A 12936-nucleotide genomic window follows, 5' to 3' on the forward strand; every position below is an offset into this window, starting at 1 on the left:
ATACAGGCTCTGTACTTGGGGCCACACTCTGTGTGTGTGTACGTATATTGAAGAAATGAAGAATTTGTCCAACCTTTGCTTTGTACAGCCAAGGAGAGAGTTATGTATTTTCAATCTATTATCAGATACTACTGCGATGATAATAATAAAAATAGCTGATGCTTACAATGCATCAGATACTGTTTTAATTACTCTACATAGATTATCTAATTTAATCCTTGTAACAATCCTAAGAAGTAGCTACTTTTATTATCCTCACTTTATAAAAGAGGAGCCTGAGGCACAGAAACGTTAAGTAACTCACCCGAGCTAGCACAGGTAGAAAGGGCACCCATTCTCCCTTAACCGCCAGATCTACTCCCCTCATCATAACATGGTAGTGACTCCCGTTCTGAGGAAAGGCAGCTGCACTTCCACTTCTTACAGGTTCTGAGACCCGTGAGGTCCTCGAGGCTGGTGAGGCTTCATGGCTAAGGCAATTAAGGCTTCAGCTGGATTTTGTTTAGGCCCACATCTCCATTGCAGGCTTGAACAATGCAGTTAGCCTGCTGGTCTCGGACGTTTGCAGCAAGAGCCTTTTCTATTGAAAGACTAAGGGAAGATGGTCTAGTTAAGCCTTAGATAAAAAACAAAGAAGGTAAAAGGCAACATCTTTCCCTGCAGGCTTGGGAATAGTCTTCTTTCTCCCCAGGAATCAATTCTTTGCATCCTAAATGTTGAAAGAACAGACTTATGTCATTAAAAATAAGTTTTTTTTTTAAAGGAAAAAAAAGCTATCTTTGTCCCTTTATGCATCTCCACACCCCCTTAGATGTGTTTTCAGAAAGCCTCAGTTAAATGAGCGCATTCCTAGGGTGTTAAGGGACAAATGGAACAGTAAGTGGACTGGCTACTTGGTTATTTGACAATTCTCAGTGGGGGAATAACTTAGGACAGTGCCCTGTGAGGCGCTCAGAGACGCGAAAAAAAAAGGTTGTCAGAAGATAAAGGGATTCTTAGCTGGGGGTAGCAAGGGAGGTATGAAGGAAATGTATCTAATGAAATTATACTAGCCTGTCAAAAGCAGGAAAAGACAAACCAACATTTTTAACTGCTGAGGAATTCACGCTGAGCTCAGACAAGACAATGGATTTATTTACAGGTGCCCAGCGGTGCGTGTTGGGACGGGGTGGCGGGGCATGCTTTTGGCTTCAAGAATTTTCCTTGACTAGAAAGAGGATTTCTTGGCAGACTGGCACATGGCTCATTTCAGATTCCTTAAGGACAGAAGAAATTCTCCAGGACTCACACAGAAGAGCCTGTTTCTGTTGGCTAGTGTAGAGGACCCCTCATTATATTGGCCTCAAGACCAGATCCATGAGGGACACCTCCCCTTCATGCTGGTCCACACTCTTGGGCCCTCTGCTGCTTCCTCAGGCAACAGGAGAGAGGAGATGTCTGAGGGGGCCGTGAGGAAGCCCGATGGTCTAAGTCTAGCCCAATTCCAAGTCTGAGGTCATTACTGATATATTTAAAGCATAGGAACTAGACTCAGAAACAGATGCAGAAAACAAACAAATGAATCAATCTTCAAAACAGAAAACCCAGCATAAGCTAGATTTGTAATAGGACTGCGGGATGAGTGTCAAACTTGTACCAGAGGGGTTTCAAAGCTTCCGTCCTTCTCTCCTCTAAGCCCCTCTCCAACCTCCCCAGCCAAGAACTGGATGGGGGAAGGTGTCTTCAGGGTTCTTCCAGAGCAGCCTGGACCCACCCTGTCTCTCAGTACATTCATATTGCTCTAGGATTGGGCTAGAACCAGGTGGGTTTTGCAAAATACCAAGAATTTTTTTTTTTTTGAGGAAAAAAAAAAAAAAAAACCCTTTGAAACTTTCCTGCATGATTCTTGAATCCAGCCTGCCCCGTGTAATATATCCCACTTTCTGAGAGCTAGGGAGCTTTGTGTAAGCTAGGCCATCTCACTCTGCAGATAACTATCCCATTCATCCGTATTCTCATGTCTTGGATCTGATGAAGAGTCTCTCCTCGTCTTTCCTCAATGCCATTCTCTCTCTTTGGGTGACTACTCAGTGCAGAGGCAAGTCTGGCTGACAGTCCCAGTGAGTGGTGGTGGGCACACATGGTGTTCTCTGTCTCAGAACCACAGTCATGGAGCTTTGAGGGACCTCGGACGAAATCGAGACACTTGAGGCTTGAGATAGTGAACTTCAGAGCAAAAGCAAAGTGAGCTTTCTCGATCCCTCTTGCACCATCCCCATTCTACCTCTCAGAGATCATCTCCTACCACTTCCCACTTCCTTATTCTGTTCTAGCCACGCTGACCTGGCTGTTCCTTGAACATACCAACATACCAACATGCTTCCAGCCACTGGACTTTTACATCGTCCATTCCCTTTGCAAATAAAGTTTTGATGAGTTAGACTGAACTGAAATTTTTTTTTTTTTTTGAAAGTTTCAGTTCGTTCTGGTTGGTTCAACCTATTGGTGTCAGAGACAAAGTTTTATAGAGAAAGGTTTATCTGCTGCCTTTATCAATTCCTGCCTTTGAATTGCGGGTAATGAAATGGCCTTTTCCAGCTCAGCCTTGAGAGCCTGTGCTGAGACTTCGTATGGAACTTCTCAGGGTGCATCTCAGGGTGACATTAAATGGCTTGGCTGATTTTATCACAACAATCACAATCACTTCATCAGGAAAGAGGAGGGCAAGAGAAAATCCTCCATGGGTCGTTCTGGAAATAATTTTCCTGGTGAAATGCCTTGTGAGGAAGACCGAGGACAGTGACAGCCTCCTGAGGTTGTTGCTTTACGCTTGAGTATAAAGTAAACATGAATGTGAACAAATGGCAAGCTACTGCTAAAATCTCCAAATACCATCAATTGAATGTTCAGTTAAATGGTTAAAACTCCTCTCTCTTTGCAAGGTATTTATTTCACCCTATTCACTCCCAACTCTGAGTCCCCCTCATCCAGGTGGATGCCTCACTTTCCCAACCTAAATCCCAAAGTTCCTTGCAGCTCCCCAAACCTTCCGCCAGGCTTTCTCCTCCAGGCCTCCCTGAGCCTTGTCTCTGGGCGGCACATTTGAACATCATAGCTCTTTAAGGAGAAGAAGGAGACTTCAATGCCATTCATTCATGCAGCAAATTTTTACTTATTGATCATCACCTGTCATTATCCAGGCGTAGTGATACCCAACGGAAACGCAGTGAAGAACAACATGGACCCGCCCTGACCTGGGGGGAGACAGGTGAGTAAACAGAAAATCGGGGGCACATTCAGGAGGGCTCCCTACCCCAGTTCTGGAGCATCGACAAACGTCTCCCAGGAAGCGATGGTTCCAGATGTGACCAAAAAAGTAAGTAGGAAATACCTAAATCAGGAGTCAGCTAACTTTTTTTTTTTTTTAAAGGTCCCTACAGCTCCATGATAGTAAGAGAGCTCAAGAGTAAATATTTTAGGCTTTGCGGGATTTACGGCGTCTGTCGTAACTCTGGACTCTGCCAGTAGCAGCACAAAAGCAGCCACAGGCAATACGGACACGAGTGAGCGTGGCTGCCTTCCAAACAGACCTTTCCTTACGGACGCTGACATCTGAATTTCATACAATGTTCAGGGTTGTAAAACATTATTCTTGTTTTGTTTTTTTTTTGTCTACCATTTAAAAATGTGAAAATCATTCTTTGTTTGTGGGCCAGATTCAGCTTGTGAGCCGTAGTGTACTCACCCTGGATGCAGATGACGGGTGTTGGTGCAGAGGTGCGGTGGCTCCCTTAAGCCGCTATGAGCTGGCTCCAGAGCCACTTCCAGGGTGCTCTATGTGGGGTCGGGACATGGAACTCTCAAAGCACATGTTTGCCCAGGTCTATCACCCCAGCTGTCATTCAAAAAGCCAGTTTCTTAAGGGCTCAAACTCTGTCACAAATGTGAGGCCCTGGTGTGGGTGCACAGGCCTGGAGAGTCTCCAGTATCAGGCTCCTTGGCTGGGTCTCCTGGGGTGGGCTGGACCCTCGGAATCTGCAGAGGCCTGGCTGCCCTGAATGCTGTGAGGGGGAGGATGCACAGAGGGTCCACTCCCAGGTCTGGTGGAAAACTCCGGATTGGCCCGCTTTGTGCCTGATTTTTAGCTCCATGTGCATGAGAATGGGTCTGTGGCAGGTGGCCTTGTGGTGGTTATGAATAGGGGTGATTGTCCCCATGTCAAAAGGATGAGCCAGGGAAACAGGAATGGGACTGCAGAAGAGAAGGGGGTGGGGTGCAGCCCTCAGTGAATTAAGCCTTTTCTATTGATTCCATACGGCTACATAATGAGCTGCTTTTGTGGCCTTCCGCACCCCCTGCTATAGCTCTGACCTTCCTAGGGTCCAGGGGAGGGCATCACCCCCTCCTCCACTTAAGGCGTGCTCTAACTTTGTTTACTTGTTATTGCTCTGAGAAAGATGCCTGATTTGGGAGCGGGCTATTAGGTGTCTGTTGGAAGAAGAAAGAAAAGTATGTAGGGCCATACTTCCTTTGACACTTTTGGCAAGAAGCTGCACTTGTCTGAGCTCAGTCTCCCCATCTGTAAAATGGGAACCATAGTAATCCCAGCCTTACAAGGCTGCGGCCATGACTGTGAGTCACTGCCCATGGCCGTCTGGCGTAGTCTCACTAAGGCACTCAGTAGAGGGCAACCATTATTATTTTTCTGACTCCTGGCCAAGGCCCCAGCACAGACTACACCTAAACCCCGTGACTAAGTGTGTGACCTGGGGCGAGCATCTTCTCCCTCTCTGCCTTCTTCTCTCCCCACCCTTCTCCCTCAGTGAAATTCAGGTAATCACACCAGGCCCTCCCTGCCTCCCAGGGACGGGAGGATTAATGAAATAATATGAGAAGCCGGCTGCTCTAGGGAAGAAAGGTGTTATGTACATGGAAGGTATAATTATTATCCTGTAACTACACGAATGTTTATATTGTGCCTACCCTGGCAATTCCGAGGGGCTTTGACAAGCTGGAAACCAGTCCAAGGGGTGGGTGCAGCAGAAAGCTTCTCTCTGTCTCCGACTTCAGGCAGCCTGGAGCCTGCCAGAGGAAGCTGTGTCCGTACTCCAGGCCTCAGGAACTCCAAGGGAGTGACAGGAGCCGGAGTCCCCTTATGGCTCCATACCCACGATCTTGGGAGACCCCAGGATGGCTCCTCGGAGCATTCAATTTGGAATGGAAGTCCAGGCATGAGCATAGCAATTTTGTGGCTGGCAAAGATTTTGGTGCAAGGTTTAGCCAATGATAATCTTGCTCAGTTTGTCCTACCCCTGACGATTCAGCCTTCTGCTCCCCTCCAACTGTCATTACTGTTAGGTCAGCAGGGGGCCTGCCTGGAGGCTTCCCAGCTTGATATCGGAATCAGGACAAGGGCCCACCCTAAAGCCCTGGCGCCACCGCCCTAATCCGCCACCACCCTAATCCGGATGCTCAACTGACATTCCCCATTCTATACCCTACACCCACATAACCCTATAAAAACTACACCCTCTTGTCCCAAGGCGCAACTTCTCTGGCCCCCCTCTCCTCTTGGGACCAGAGAACATCGCCCGGGAGCACTCTCCCAATAAAGACTTGCTTTTAAAACTTCTCTCTGCATGTCCCGCATTTACCTTACATTTGGTGCTGAAACCCGGGAGGAGATTGTGTCCCTCGGCCTCCGGGAGGCCTTGAGGGGCCTCTCCTCTCTTTTCTTCCAGGACCTTCGCTGCCCACCTTCTATTGTTACCTTACAATCACCACCAACGCCATCTCCATCTTCATCATCACTTAGGAAGTCCCCAGGCAGGCAGGCCCTGTGCTGGCTTTGGCTGCTTTAGAGTTTGGAATTGAAAACAGCCGCTTCTGGGATCCTCCCCAGATTCTTCCCTCCAGAAATAGCGTGCCAGGCTGGTGGGGGAGGGGTTTGGGCGAAGAAATGGATGTGAGTCACCCCCTGGCAGTTTTGTGGGAAAGGGAAGATTAGAGGTGAGAGAAAAGGAGGAAGGGTAGGGAAATGGGGGTCCCAGAATGTTCTGTACCCAACCGAAAATGCAGCCGGGGATTAGGGGTCAGACCCTGGATTCATATCCTAGATCTGCCACTTGCCAGCCTCTTGACCTTGGCAAGGTCAAAGTTACTTATCCTCTGTACCTCAGGTTCCTTGTCTATGAAACCGGGGTAACTGTGAGGAAGGATCAGTGTGATGACCAAATGAAATAGCGCCTATAAGGCCCCAGGGTCTAGAGAGCAGCAAGTGCTCCAGAGGTGGTAGCGACTGGTCCAAGCCGCCTGGCGGCCCTCACCCCACAGCACTGCCCACATTGGCCTGTACTATCTTAATCCTATTCAGAGTGGCTTCTTCAGTATTTAGCCTCCCTTCTCAGTGTGTTTCATAGTCAGCAGAATTGGAGGCCAGTGCATGCCCATGGCAGCCCTGCCCAAGCGAAGCTCTCAGCATCTCATGGACGCCCCTTCTCCCTCGACAGTCAGAGGAGTTTATAGGGACTCTACATAATGGGAGATGAGAAAACCCTGCCTCCCAGAAAATACCCTGAACAAAGTGACTTTATCGGTGGACAGCGGAATCCAGGCTCCCAAATCTTGGTGACGATGATGGTGATGAAGATGGTGATGAAGACAATGACGACAACGGCAATCGTTATATACGACCTTTAACTTTCCCAACTCCTTTTACAGTTTCCTCATTTGTAAAACGATGGGATCGGATGAAATAAATGTTGAGGTCCCTCTTCTTCCAAGTTTCCCATTCTGTGGTTCCGTCTGGCAGCATACAAGAAAAGTTCTCCACTAGGGACAGGGTGGACCTCTCCTCCCTCCTCCATTCTCCCGCTTTCCACTCCACCTGTATCAAAGGCCGGCGGCTCCTCCAGACATTTATGGATGGATAAAGCTTCAGCATGAGCTTTGTACAAAAGGATGTGGTTTCGGAGTGCCAGTTCTGAGATATTTTTTGGGGGGGGCGTGGTCCTTGAAAGCCTGCTCTGAGGTATTTTGATAGGATAGGAAGGAAGAAATCACAAATTTGGGGTTATCTTGGAGCTGTGAGAGTGGGAAGCGTGTGTATGTAACACGCTTATTAAAACACGCAGTGAGAAACTCTCAGGCCACTTAAGAAGAGTATTTGGATGCTGGGAAAATGTGAGTCATCAAGCATCCATGACTCGATGGAAACATACTCACTCTCCAGATGACTGAAGTTCTTTTTCCTATTGTTCGGTGCTCACCAAGCAGCCCTCCCACTCCTTACTGGGAAAGGAGTTCTGATGTGCGGGGCCAGTCTGCCCTGAATCTGGGATTGGCAACCTGGCATTTGGGTGGGTTTCAGTTTCTTGGGAATCAATTGCGTTTGGATGATTGAACCATTATGGTCACAGGGTTGAGAAATGGAATCCTTAGTCCAGTGTGCTGTTCTCCCCATGAGGTGAGAACCTGGAAGCCCAGGGGAAAATGCCTGATCTTCTTAGCCTTCTGTTCCCATGGCCAGTCTTAGCCTACGTTCCTCCAAAAAGGTTTCTCCCTTTGCTTTTAGGCCACCAAAACCCGTGTCATACTTCTGACCTACAGAACAAAAAGCTAATAAATTTGTGTTTGTTAAAGCTGCCAAATGTGTGGTAGTTACAGTAGCAATAGGAAATTTATACAATGGGCCTGGGACAGGGTCTCAGGAGTAAGAGAAAAGTCTTGAAATTATTGTCCATGTTGCTATGGACCTGAGGAGGGTTACAGTGCTGGGTCTTGACCTGATTGGTTGGGTTAAAGGTCAGTGAGATGCAGGGCCTTGGGCTAATGCCTGGAAGTGGGGTGAGGGAAGGAGAAAGCCAGGGTGGCTGATAAGGCAGAAAAGGGGGCCACATGGGCAGCCCTGAAACCTGTCCAGCCATACGGGGGCCGGGGTAACTTCTGGTCTCTGCCCTTCCGGAAGCTTCCCCAAGTGCCTGCAGCCGCCCTGCCAGAAAGTCTTACTCTTTCACTTCCTGTTCCAGGATTTCACACCTCTACTCTGTCTTGAGAATTGTTTATCTCTGTACAGATGTCCAAGTGTTGTGGTGCGCTCAAATCCAAATCCAAGACCCACGGAGCCAATCGAGATGAATTGTGAGCCTTTATTAGCCAGCCGGCGACTGACTCTCTACCACCCAGGGTTAGAAAAGATCAGCCCCGAGCTCCCAGAAGAGGCATTTTATATAGCCACCAGCACAACCCTGAGCAGATCACCACACTCTGGTTAACAGAATCCTTGATCAGATCACCACACCCTGGTTAACAGTATCAGAAGTAAATACTGAATGCTGGCTTATTGGAAAATTGTCCACCCATAACACAAGCACTGCTTGTTCTGAAGTGACCATATGCATCGCTGGCCCTGCTGGCTGAGAGACCGGAAGTCTTCTTCCATCAGGTGGAGTCAGGGGCTCAGAGGAGACGCCACTCCAGAGCAGGGATGTGAAAAGGGGACAGTGAGCCCCGGGACACTCGGCTGGAAAACGGCTCAGGAGAGCAGGAATGAATGGGACTGGGTGACAGAGTTGACTCGTTTTCTCTTGTCCTTCTCCAGATTTCTCTTTTCCTCCTCTGAGTGCTGGTCAGTCTGTGGGGCCAGCTGGAGCAGTGACCAAGTTTGGGACCATTCTCAAAAGAGGGCGGGAGGCGGCTGTATTAATTGGCCAGTGCTGTCATAAATACCCCAGACTGGTGGCTTAAGCAACGGAAATTTATCTTGTCACAATTTTGGAGACTGGAAATTCAAGATCAAAGTGTTTGCAGATCTGGTTTCTCCTGAGGCCGTTCTCTCTGACTTGCAGATGGCTGTCTCCTTGAGTCTTCACGTGGCCTTCTCCCTCTGCACGTGCATCCCTAGTATCTCTCTTAGTTCTTCTAAAGAGACCAGCCACATTGGATTGGGGTCTACACCGATGGTCCTGTTTTTAACTTAATTACTTTTTAAAATCCCTATCTCCAAATATAGTAGAGGACGTATTGAGGTTTAAGGCTTCAACCTAAGAGTTTTGAGGGGACACAATTCAGCCCATAACAGCATTGTAACCTGGTGACTGAAAGAAGTTGCTCTAAATTTAAATCATGGCTCCTTCATTCTCTACTTGCGTGGTCTTGGGCAAGTGTCTTAGCCTCTCTGGGATTTTCCTCCTTGATACAAAGGGATTAAAATAATACCTACCTCAAAGAAATTTTATGAGGATTAAATGAGATGAGGATGTAACTGCTTGGCACAGGGCCTGGCACATACCAAGTGCCCGATGCCAGGGAACTGGACTATTATTTCCTGGATAGTCAGGAGTGTTCTTTAAGCCCAAACTCTCAATGAAGAAGGGAATCGGGCAGCTAGAAGCTCCCTGGATCCAGTGTAGAAAAAGCAGCAATTGAGTCACCAGCAGCATTTCTGCTGCTGAATGAACAGAAAGGTTGAGCTCAAGGATCAAGCTTAGGCCTTTGTGGGCAAGGTGCATGTATAGGGAGGATGCCGGGCAGAGAATCGAAGGAAAGAGGCTTAAAGGCTGGGCCTGGAGTCAGAACTGGTGTGGGGCAGCAACAAAGGAGCCAGGCTGATAACTTGGTGTTGGCTGGGGGTTTGGGTGGAGGGTGGTCATCCAGGACCCTCGGCATGTAAAAGGACAGGTAGATCGGGTAGCCAAGCATAGCAGTGGGTGGCTCTGTCACTTCTGCCGTTAACCCCTTTCACATTTTCTGGAGCTCCCTTCTGTTTTTATTAAGGCCAGAAACCAGAAGGAGTGCTTTCTCCTTTCCAAAGCAGCCGTGCCAATCCACCTGGCAAAGGTCGCTTCTTTGGTTTTCAGACCTTGAAGGCACTGGGCACGTGTGCACTGGGTCTTGGCATTTGTCTTTGGAAACCAGAGGAGGAATGGTCAGATATGCAGAGGCTACCTCAGACAGTGGGGACATTCTAAAAGTAGCCAGAAGCCCTGCAAAACAAGCAAGAAAGAGGATGATGGCAGATGGGGTGTTTTAATTTCCTTCTAGGCTGACCTGGGGATGTGGGAAAGGCTGGGCTTGCTGGCTTTGCACCGGTACTGCTTGGTTTTGTAGCCACAGTCGCTTGCAGTCCTGTTAAAACAAATGATCATGATTAGGAGGGAGAAGTGGAGAGGAGCCAGAGTGAGCTTCTATCCACCCACCACCCACGGGAAACAGGAGAGAAATAGAAACAGATGCTTGGGGCTGGCACTCGGCATTAATGGGCAGACTGTTGTCATGCTCGACTGGTTTGGCTAGTCGGCCAGCAAGGAAAAAATAAAATAAAGGGCCTCTCTACACACTGGTTTGTGGAGCAGCCTCTGGGGCCCTTGTTCCCCTCAGTTCTTAGGGAGCTGGCTTTCGGGGAGGGGAGGCTGTTGCTGGGGGCTGGGAGAGGGGCAGGGCTGAATCTTTCCTTCTCTGCTCACAGGAGTGCCCTCCCTCCTTCCTGGGGACTCTGCAGTCAGTCTTCTTTCATTTCCTCATCCCCATACCTGGATTCTGGCCTCCATCCCCAGGTTGCTCAGCAGGAGCTCCAAGCCCACGCGGTGCTCTCTTGCTCTCTCTTACTCATGCCAGAAGGGACTAAAACAGAGTAAGGATTTTCACACAACAGAATACAACTCAACAATGAAAATGACCAAACCACTCCTCCATTCAACCACGTGAGCCAGTGTCACAGGCAAAAGACTGAGTGAAAGATGCGAAGGAGTATGTACTAATTCCATTTAACAGAGTCCTAGAACAGGCAACAACAGAAGTCAGAAGAGTAGTTATCCCTGGAGCTTGGTGTTAACTTAGGAGGGGCATGAGGGGCCCCCCGGGCTGCTGGTAACGGTCCAGAGCTTGATGTTCGTTGGAGGGGCACAAGCGACTGTAAAAATCACTAAGCTGTTTACTTAAGATTTGTGCGCTTTGTATATATTCTACCTCAGTAAAAAAGTAAAAAGCATAAAACAAACGATAAACCCTAAAACAGAGCATGCACTGCCCTCCACCACCATCTTGAATCATTTGTCTTGATGCGCCCTGTGTGATTACTCTCCTTGGCTTCAGGATGCATGAGAGTGTTTTTTGGAGATTACGCTTATTGGCAGTCTGTTTAAATTCACTCTTCTGAAGAGTTCTGACCTGCCAAGGCAGCACTCTGGAGGGTGTGGGGCTTCATACTCTTTAAAGAAGTCCTTTTGTACTGAAGGATGTATGAGGTGGGCCTACAAGAGTGAATCCAAGTGTGGAACACATGACTCCCAATAGCCACTCCCTTCTTAGTCTGGGCAGGAAACTGTGGTGCCAGGAAAGGAGTCATGGGTCTCTCCTCTGAGGGGGGAGTTGTGGATTCTTGGTTATAAGAATAACTACTTGCTGGGGGATGCTTGGGCATCCTCAAATACCTGATCCATCGATAATTCATAGATTCTCTCTCTTCACTCACCAAAGTTTTCCTTTTAGAGCTACTGAGCAGGTAGGTACAAGCCATACTGATGCACAGGGGTCTACACCCGGCTTCTCCTGTCTTTGCCTAGCCATTGGTGGAACCAACCAGAGTGAAAGAAACAGGAAGCTATTGGAGTAGAGATGGTCAGAGAGAAAGTGCAAGAGAGACCTAAGTAATTTATTGCTGGGAAGTTGTTTCTCCCAAGTAATTGGGAGCCCCGTGATTAGCAGGGAGAGGGTGAGCTCTGTCACTAGCTTCAGTTTCTCAGTAACTGACCTTTCTAGTTTGTTCCAGAGGTATGGGGAGGGCAGCTGAGTTTCAGGTAAGTTCCTGCCAACTGCTTCCAAATTGGCTGATACTGTGGGGCAGACGAAGAGTATAACAACCTTTTCTTCAAAGCTAGAATCCAGCTAGCTCTGCCTCAGAATAGTGCTGACACGCAGCCCGGATGCGATCAGACACATTTCTCCCATTTTCTGCTGCTCTCAGTGAAAGCTACTGGTGTTTGATGAGCAGAAACAAGCCGCCCTGCTGAGATTTCCTGCCAGTGCCAAGTGTTTCTGCCAAGAGTGTTGAGTCTCCGCCATGTTGAAGAGGCAACTTTGTGCAGTCTGGCTCAATGAGGCAGCCTCCCTACAGATCAGTGGGGCTGGTGGCATTTCCTGTTTGCTTCATAGACAGATACTGGGGCTAGAGGAGAGGGGTGTGTGTGTGTGTGCGTGCATGTGCACACACATGTACATACACATCATGAGCCCCAAGGCTAGTGTGGAAGGGCAGGGTCTGACCCTTTCAATTCTGCCTAAAGCTCTGTTTGGAAAGACTTTCCTTACTAGAAACACACTTCGCCCGGAAAACCCAAGGCTTAGGAAAAGATTGATTTCCCTTTGAGCCATGTCTTTTCTCTACTTGCTTGGGTTTTTACTTTTTTTTTTTTTTTTTTTTTTTTTGCTGAAGAACCAACCCTTATGACTCTTATAACCACTTCTGCAGCATTTCTTATATCAATAATTCCGTGCAACTTTCTATTGGAGACAAGAGATGCTATTCATTATCTTTACAATTCTGTGTATAACTAACTGAGAAGCCTCCTGTACTATAGAAAAACCTGAAGCAAAAGAGCCCATGGATGGGGCTGGGCGCACCCTCTCCTCCTCCAGTTTGTGGAATATTAATAACTGGGATAATTGTGCCCATAATGACCCCAGCAACAGTAATTGCCCTGGTGCACCCAGGGCAAAGTCTGCTGGTGAACTGACAAAATGCTGTGCAATTAGGGCCCTTTCTGGGACTTCCAGGCCAGGTCTTTGCCACGTCTCTTCTTGCCAGCCTCGGCACCTCCCACATACACGCCTGCCGAGGCCCAAACTGCCCTGAACCTCACTGACTTTTTCTCTTTTTCCTCTGGTATACTTCTCTTGAACAGCCATAAAGGGCTGTCTGTCCACAGGGCAGTGGAAAGAAGACTCCATAAGCTTTGCCCT

At 48.2% G+C, this 12936-nt stretch overlaps 1 long non-coding RNA gene across 2 annotated transcripts in view; it reads left to right on the forward strand.

The window, feature by feature from the left end:
• Positions 1-12936, forward strand: part of LOC107519375 — a 72268-nt gene that overhangs the window by 42416 nt on the left and 16916 nt on the right. Inside the window, exon 4 of one of the 2 annotated variants that reach the window (XR_004955740.1) lies at positions 3180-3247. This is a non-coding gene — a long non-coding RNA (uncharacterized LOC107519375). Of the gene's footprint in view, positions 1-3179; positions 3626-12936 lie in introns of those variants that run through there. The other variant, XR_004955741.1, reaches the window with a different exon arrangement.

This window comes from Rousettus aegyptiacus, unplaced genomic scaffold (genome assembly GCF_014176215.1).
Source record: "Rousettus aegyptiacus isolate mRouAeg1 unplaced genomic scaffold, mRouAeg1.p scaffold_m13_p_2, whole genome shotgun sequence".
Classification (NCBI taxonomy): Eukaryota; Metazoa; Chordata; class Mammalia; order Chiroptera; family Pteropodidae; genus Rousettus; species Rousettus aegyptiacus.